This window comes from Aulostomus chinensis, chromosome 3, assembly GCF_037954235.1.
Source record: "Aulostomus chinensis isolate RoL2024-O1b breed Wild chromosome 3, RoL_Achi_v1.0, whole genome shotgun sequence".
NCBI lineage: Eukaryota > Metazoa > Chordata > Actinopteri > Syngnathiformes > Aulostomidae > Aulostomus > Aulostomus chinensis.
The window spans coordinates 28,757,192-28,763,618 of record NC_141322.1 but is presented as its reverse complement, the minus strand read 5'-3'; positions in this window follow the sequence as shown (position 1 = coordinate 28,763,618).

Genomic DNA, 6,427 nt, shown 5'->3' with positions numbered 1-6,427 from the left:
CACTCAAGAGTGGGAACTCTGGGAAAGCCCTGATCCACCTGACAGCAGAGTCAGCAGTTCTCAGCCCCCCCCCCCCCCCCCCCCCCTGTTTGTCCTGACCTGAGAGCAGTTGAAGAGTTTGTTCTCACGGGCCGGCAGAACCGCCGACGGAGTGGAGGGTAGGAGGCTGACGCTGAGATCCAGCGGAAACGAGGCGAAGTTATGCTTTACTGTTGGCTCCTGATGGACACATGAGCCGTCACTGGGGTTTCTCATGTTTTGTTTTGGGTTTTTTTGAACATTAAATTCTCTCACTGAAGACAAAACTGTTTGTTAAGGTCGCTTATCGAGCAGAAAAGCTAATTAATCTGGTCCCTTTAACGAGGCCGCAAAGACACAAACTAGTTGTTCCACTGCTTGCAGAAAAGTGCCTCCTGGACTTGAATTCCTTGCGTCACATATTTGGTTTTATTGTGGCGGTGTTAGTGCCTGCGTTGGTGCTGTTGAGCAGGGTCAGGATGCGGTTTCTATCAAAGTTTTCACTCCTTTTTCAGAGTTTTTGTTTCGATCCTCTTTTATTTTGAAATGTATGCCCCCTTATATTTTCTCCTTTAACTTCCTGCCAGTTTATTCAGGTAATCAGTCCTAGTCCGCCCGGCCTTGTTCCTTTTGTCTCTCAGCCAATCAGCTCCTTGCCTGCCCTCACGTTTTACTACCTGTTGTTCATCATCACCTGGAGGCAAACAAAAAAAAAAAAAAAATCAAAAACAAGGAAGTCCAGGAATAAAACGTGCAAGGAAACTCTGAGACTTGCGCGTGATAAGCAACTGAAAGAACTCAAGGTGCTGAAATACAAGCAAACTTATCACAAAACGGGCGAGGAGGGCGGAACATGAGGGCGAGAATGAGAGGGAAACAAAAGGCAGACGGACCTGATTTACAGATGAGACACAGCTGAACACAACAAGATAACACGGGGGCACTGAAGCCAGCCACTAAATTTGTACCTCAGTCCATGGCAGAAAACATTAAAGTCCCCCCCCCCCCCCCCCCTCAAAAACCAGAAAAATTGGTTACCCAAACCAGTCTGTGACACCAGGACACCAAAATGCTCCTCACCTGCGACAACTGCCCTCCCAGTAAAGATTCTCTGCATGAACTGGGGGCTCGCCGTGCTCCCAGGGGTCAAACGCTCACTTTCCGCGGTGAGCCAAGGCGCTCTCTACCCTGACGAACCCTGGTTTACCCAGCAGATGGAAGACAGCTTGTGTGTCCCTATGTGGGCGAGTGGTTAAGAGGAGTTTGTGTCATGGTGGCGGCGGGGTTACAGTCTGGGCAGCCATAAGCTACGGACAACATAAACAAGTGCATTACAAGGACATTTGAATGCGGGGCACCGCGATGAGATCCTGAGGCCCACTGGCATGGGGTTCACCCACCAAAGTGATGATCTCACTGGCTGATGATGCGACTTCCTGGTTATCTGTGAACTACGTCACCGCTCCAGCAGGATTTTCTGCTCCCTTAGCAACGTTAATGTGCTACTTTCAGGACAGAGAGGAGGAGAGACAGAGGTGATGAAGAGAGGTGGCGCGAGGGTGGAGGGGCGGATGAAAGGCGTCCAGAGTTATGGCTGCCACTCAGTGTTCCACTGCTGGTTAACGAGCGCAGAGGGAACAACACCTCAGCGCAGGCAAACTGATTTTTTCACATAAATTCCGATGGACTAAAAGGCTAAAGCCTCTCTGTGAGCTGATTTCCTTTGTGTCTGGAGATCCTCATTCTTTAAGACACCCTCTTCATCAGCAAGTGCTGCTCCCGTGGAAATGTTGGAGCAGAATTATGCTCCGTTTGCAACATTGCTCCCCGGTGGTTTCTCACAGCACCAATATCATCACGGCTACCGAAGCGTTACCAATTTAGCTGGTGACCTTACCGCCGTTCCATAAGACTCCTCCCCCGGTGGTCGTTAAGACCATCCTCAGCTCACTCGTCTCGCTCTGGTCAAAGTGAAGTTAGCGACTCCTTCACTGGGTTCGCTCGTCTCTCGTGTCCGTCCAGCGCGTCGCTTTTTAACACGGAGCCTAAATTAAAAAGCGTTTTTTGGTTTTAGTTTGTTCTCATGTTACCCCCAGGAACGTGAAGCTGTTGGGAGGGACTGGCGTGTGTTGCGGGACCGCATGTGTGGTCAAAACCTGTTTTGGTTGCTCATTTTGGAACCTCTTAAGTCGGAGGTCCTGCTTCTCCCTCCTCGCTCCCCACGATCACCCGTGTCTTGTGTATTAATTAGTCCTCGTCAGCCTCGGCTCCGTTATCGGCGTTTCTTTCCTTGAGTTTGGTTCTCTTGTTTCATCTTTGTCGGATCATCTGCTCACTTTTCTTTGCACGATTTTCCAGAGCAGTTGTGGTTCCCCCAGTAAGCACAAGTGAATCGCCGGTGCTTCACTTCCTGCCCCCCCTCCACCGTACGGTACGGCACAGGCGGTTACCCAGCCGGGAAATGTTCTTAAACATCTTTGCTAGCAGCTGAAGACGATCCACAGGGACAAGAAAACCTGATTAGATTTTGATAAAACAAATAGAAACTTCTTTTTTTTTTTTTTTTTTTGCATCTGTAGTTGCAAACTGAAATGTCAGCCCAAGTTGTAAATCTGTTGTACTTCTGAGATTTATTTCCTTTTATATGAAATAAATATAACATTGGTGGCTTGTAAATGTTTATGACTGGAAGCGTAATGAGAAATTGTTCTTTAAAAAAAAAACAACAACTAAATCTTCCTCGACAAACCGGCGCCAAAACTGTAGGCAGGGTCGGCGGCAGAGGGAGAAGAAGGAGAGTGACGACGCGGGATTAAGACGTCGGTTTAATGCGGCGTGTCCGCGATGATCTCTTTATTGGGCAAGAGAGGTGTGAGACACAGTCACTGGCTAAAGAGTTCGTCTGTCCATCTCCAGCGTTGGTGATACACCGGCTATTTACGGGCGTGTGGTTTGCTCACGCGTGTTGTGGCGGTCGTAGTCGTCGGCCCTAATTAGCCTCAGCCGCGGTTTAACGATTCACGTCGGTCTTCTTCTCCCTCGGCTTCCTTCTCTGTTTCGTCTCGAGCGCCGTGACTCTGTAAAATATTCGTTGCTGGTTATTTATTATTGAACAGCCTCGGCATTTAATTATAAATGACTGTGCCCCTTTGAGGGTGCTAATGAATCTTACCTCACGCGGCATTTTCCCGCTGGCTTTGTTACCACGTCAGTCAGACTGATTGCCCACCCACCCACAGAGGGACGGCGAGTCAGACGGTCTGCTTTGACGGTCAAAGCAGACGCGCGCCATCGGTGGAATGTTTCACACACAGAAATGAGAGTGCGGGTACGGATGCAGGTGGCCTGTTTGGGTGACGAGGTCAACAGGCACGTTTCTGCCCTGAAAAAGAGGAAATGAACAAGCTTTGATCGTAACAGTATTTCAAGTCAGGATGAGGAACTGGTAATTATGGCTCATCTGATGATTTGGGCTCTTTTTTTTTATCTCAAAATTTCTGCCTTTAATCTCTCAAATATGCCTTTTTATTTCATAATTGTGTCTCTTAATCTGAAAATTATGTTGATTCATGGGAGAAAAAAACAAAAATACAAGTTTTGATCTCGTAACTGTGACCTACCATGGCAGTGTATTCATGATCAGCACAGCGTTTTTGTATCTTATTTGTTTGCATGTATTTGTGGAACTTGGTTTTCATATTGAAGTCAATTCTTATTGCAGTTGGGACTGGTGTATTGCAAGTCGACCACTGCGGGTGAGAGGACACGCCGCGCTCGGTTCCGGCCACGGCTTTCCTGTGCCGTATAACCTGCAGCTTAAAGTTGTACTTGCGACCTACAACGTCGACAATCCATGAACCAGGTTCTGTCCCAGAGACTCAAAAAGAAAACAACACGAAGGAGTTCTGCTTCCAGAGAAGCGTCACCAATAAACTCCTGTAATGATTCATTCATGTGTGTGTGTTTGAAATTCCCCTATTATTACCTAAATTAATCATTGTCCTTCATGTTTATTTCATCTGGCATTTATTAATAATTGAAAGAAGGGAGGGGAGAGAAAAAAAAAGAGCAAGAGGTACCGCACAGTAAATTTCATCACTTTAATCTCATTTAATTAAAAATAAACTTTGATTGAAATGCTGCTGTTCAGGAAAAGGCCGATGGTTGCTGGTGATGAAGTCCGGCGCTGTGACAGCTGATCGTTATTAACAACGGCGGCCGGCTGCTGTTCTTATCTCCTCGCTGACAAACAGGTTCAGGTAAACTCCCGGCGCAGCTCCCTTACATCTAAACTCATCCCCACTGTTGATGGTTCAGTTGCTTTCAAACAAAAGTCCTGCCACTCCCTGCCACTCTACATCCTCACTTGAGCTCTGAATGAGTCCGGCGAGCGTTGATTCACTCTGTCAGGTGAAATGATTTGTTGCCATATAAATAAGGCTGGCTTGAATCGATACCTGAAGAACTTGTTTCATCTGCAAGGGTCAGTTTCAGGCCCTGTTTTCGATCAATATCTCAATAAAGTGACATTCAGGGGCTGTGATGGGATTCCATAATTCAGGGTCGTTTCACATTAAAAAAAAAAAAAAGTGAACTTTCACGCATCTGCAGACGTAAGAGAATCAGAATAAATCTGGAGGGCTTCTCTTTTTACTTATGCTCTTTTACTGCTTTTTCCTTCCTTTCACCCTCCTCTTCTCCCCCCCCCCCCCCCTCCCGGCCCACGGCTCCCTTGATCTCCCTTTAGTCTCTTTCCTTCATCCAGAGAGAAACATTAAAGCTCAGATATGAGGTTGGGGTGCATCAGAGGGAGGATGAGCCCCCCATGTTCTGCTGCTTCACCTGGTCTTTCCAGCTCTTCCTCTGCCTTTTCTACTTTCATTAACACCTGACATTTACATTCCCCCTTCATCCTCTCACTATCCCACATTCTCAAGATGTTGGGTCCAACAATATATATATATATATATATATATATATATATATATATATATATATATATATATATATATATATATATGGGAAGAAAAAGGCACTTTTAGTGAGTGTAATTTGACAGTCGCCAGTTGCTCCATTGGATTATATTGCAGTTGCTGTGGGGCTGCTGGCAGCTCTGCCTTTGCTCCTTACTGGAAGGGTTATTTCAACCACGGAGACATAAAAAGTGAAGAAAACAGGGTCCGGGTTTTGAAAGAAAAAAACAAAACAACCCCGCACACAAAAACTGAAGTTCTCTTTTAATCTGTTGCGCTGTCGTTGGGGGGTTTTCACATCAGCGTTTCTGTTGCTGGCTGCAGCCAACGGGGCCACCGTGTTCCAATTAAATGTTATAAAAATGATTCATCACTGACAGCCTGGTTACTATGGCACAGATGTTGCTGATGGAGGACTCTGAATGATGAGTGGAGGTTAAATAAACGGAGAGAGACCCTCTGAGGACGTGCACGAGCTCCGCTCCTGGTTCTCCGAGCGATGAGTCTGGGTGTAACCAATTAACAGATAACAGTTAAAAAAAAAAAAAAAACTGCTCGCTGTATTTAATTTTAAACACATTTGAAAACGCGAGAAGGGAAGGTGAGAAAAGTTGCAGGAGCGAGAAAGAAAGACAGGCAAAGGCCAGGGAGGGGAGAGAGAGAGGGTTCAGGTTCCTCCTCCTCTCACCTCTCTTCACTCCTTCTCTTCTTCTCTCCATCTTCACATGTTTACTCCCCCTCTGCAGAACACTTCTGTCTCATTCTCATTCTGCCTTACTCCCCCACCCCACCCCCCACCTCATCCCCTCTTCGCTCAGACAGTTAATCAATGAGAAGGCAGCCGTGGGGGAGAAGCTTGAGCTTCAGCTGTATAGACTTCCAGTGGGGCTGTGCTGTCAGGGTGGGGATGGCTGCACCCCAGCACGCCACAGCTCGTACAAAATGTACCCCTTTGTGTGTAGCGATTGCTGTGGTGTCCGTCGCTTTTGAAAACTCCAGACATGAAAGATCCGAGACAACAGTGGCCGTTCGCGGTGCCATATTTTAAGGGCGCCAAACCAAAAATTCCCGCTCCGTGGCTAAATAATTCCACTGTATTCAAGGTGCGGCAAGTGAGGCAGTGACCTTTGACCCCTCCTGATTCAATTTTCTGCGCAGCCTTCATTTGCTGCGATGGGAGTTGCCAGTCCCGGGATACCCTGCGTGTGTGGAGTTTCGACCTTTTCTTCACCGACTCATTCTTCAGCAAATGAAACCTCATGGCTGAGGAATTTAAGCGAGGTTCTGAATAATTAAAATTTCTTGATATTGATATCCGGGTCCTCCTCCCGGGGCTCGTCGGAAACTGCCTGCAGGTTGTAGCGGTACGAGTCAAGCGAAGACAAATGGATGTGTGGTAGTTATTTATTTACGGGCCTCGCAGATCTCGCCAAGGA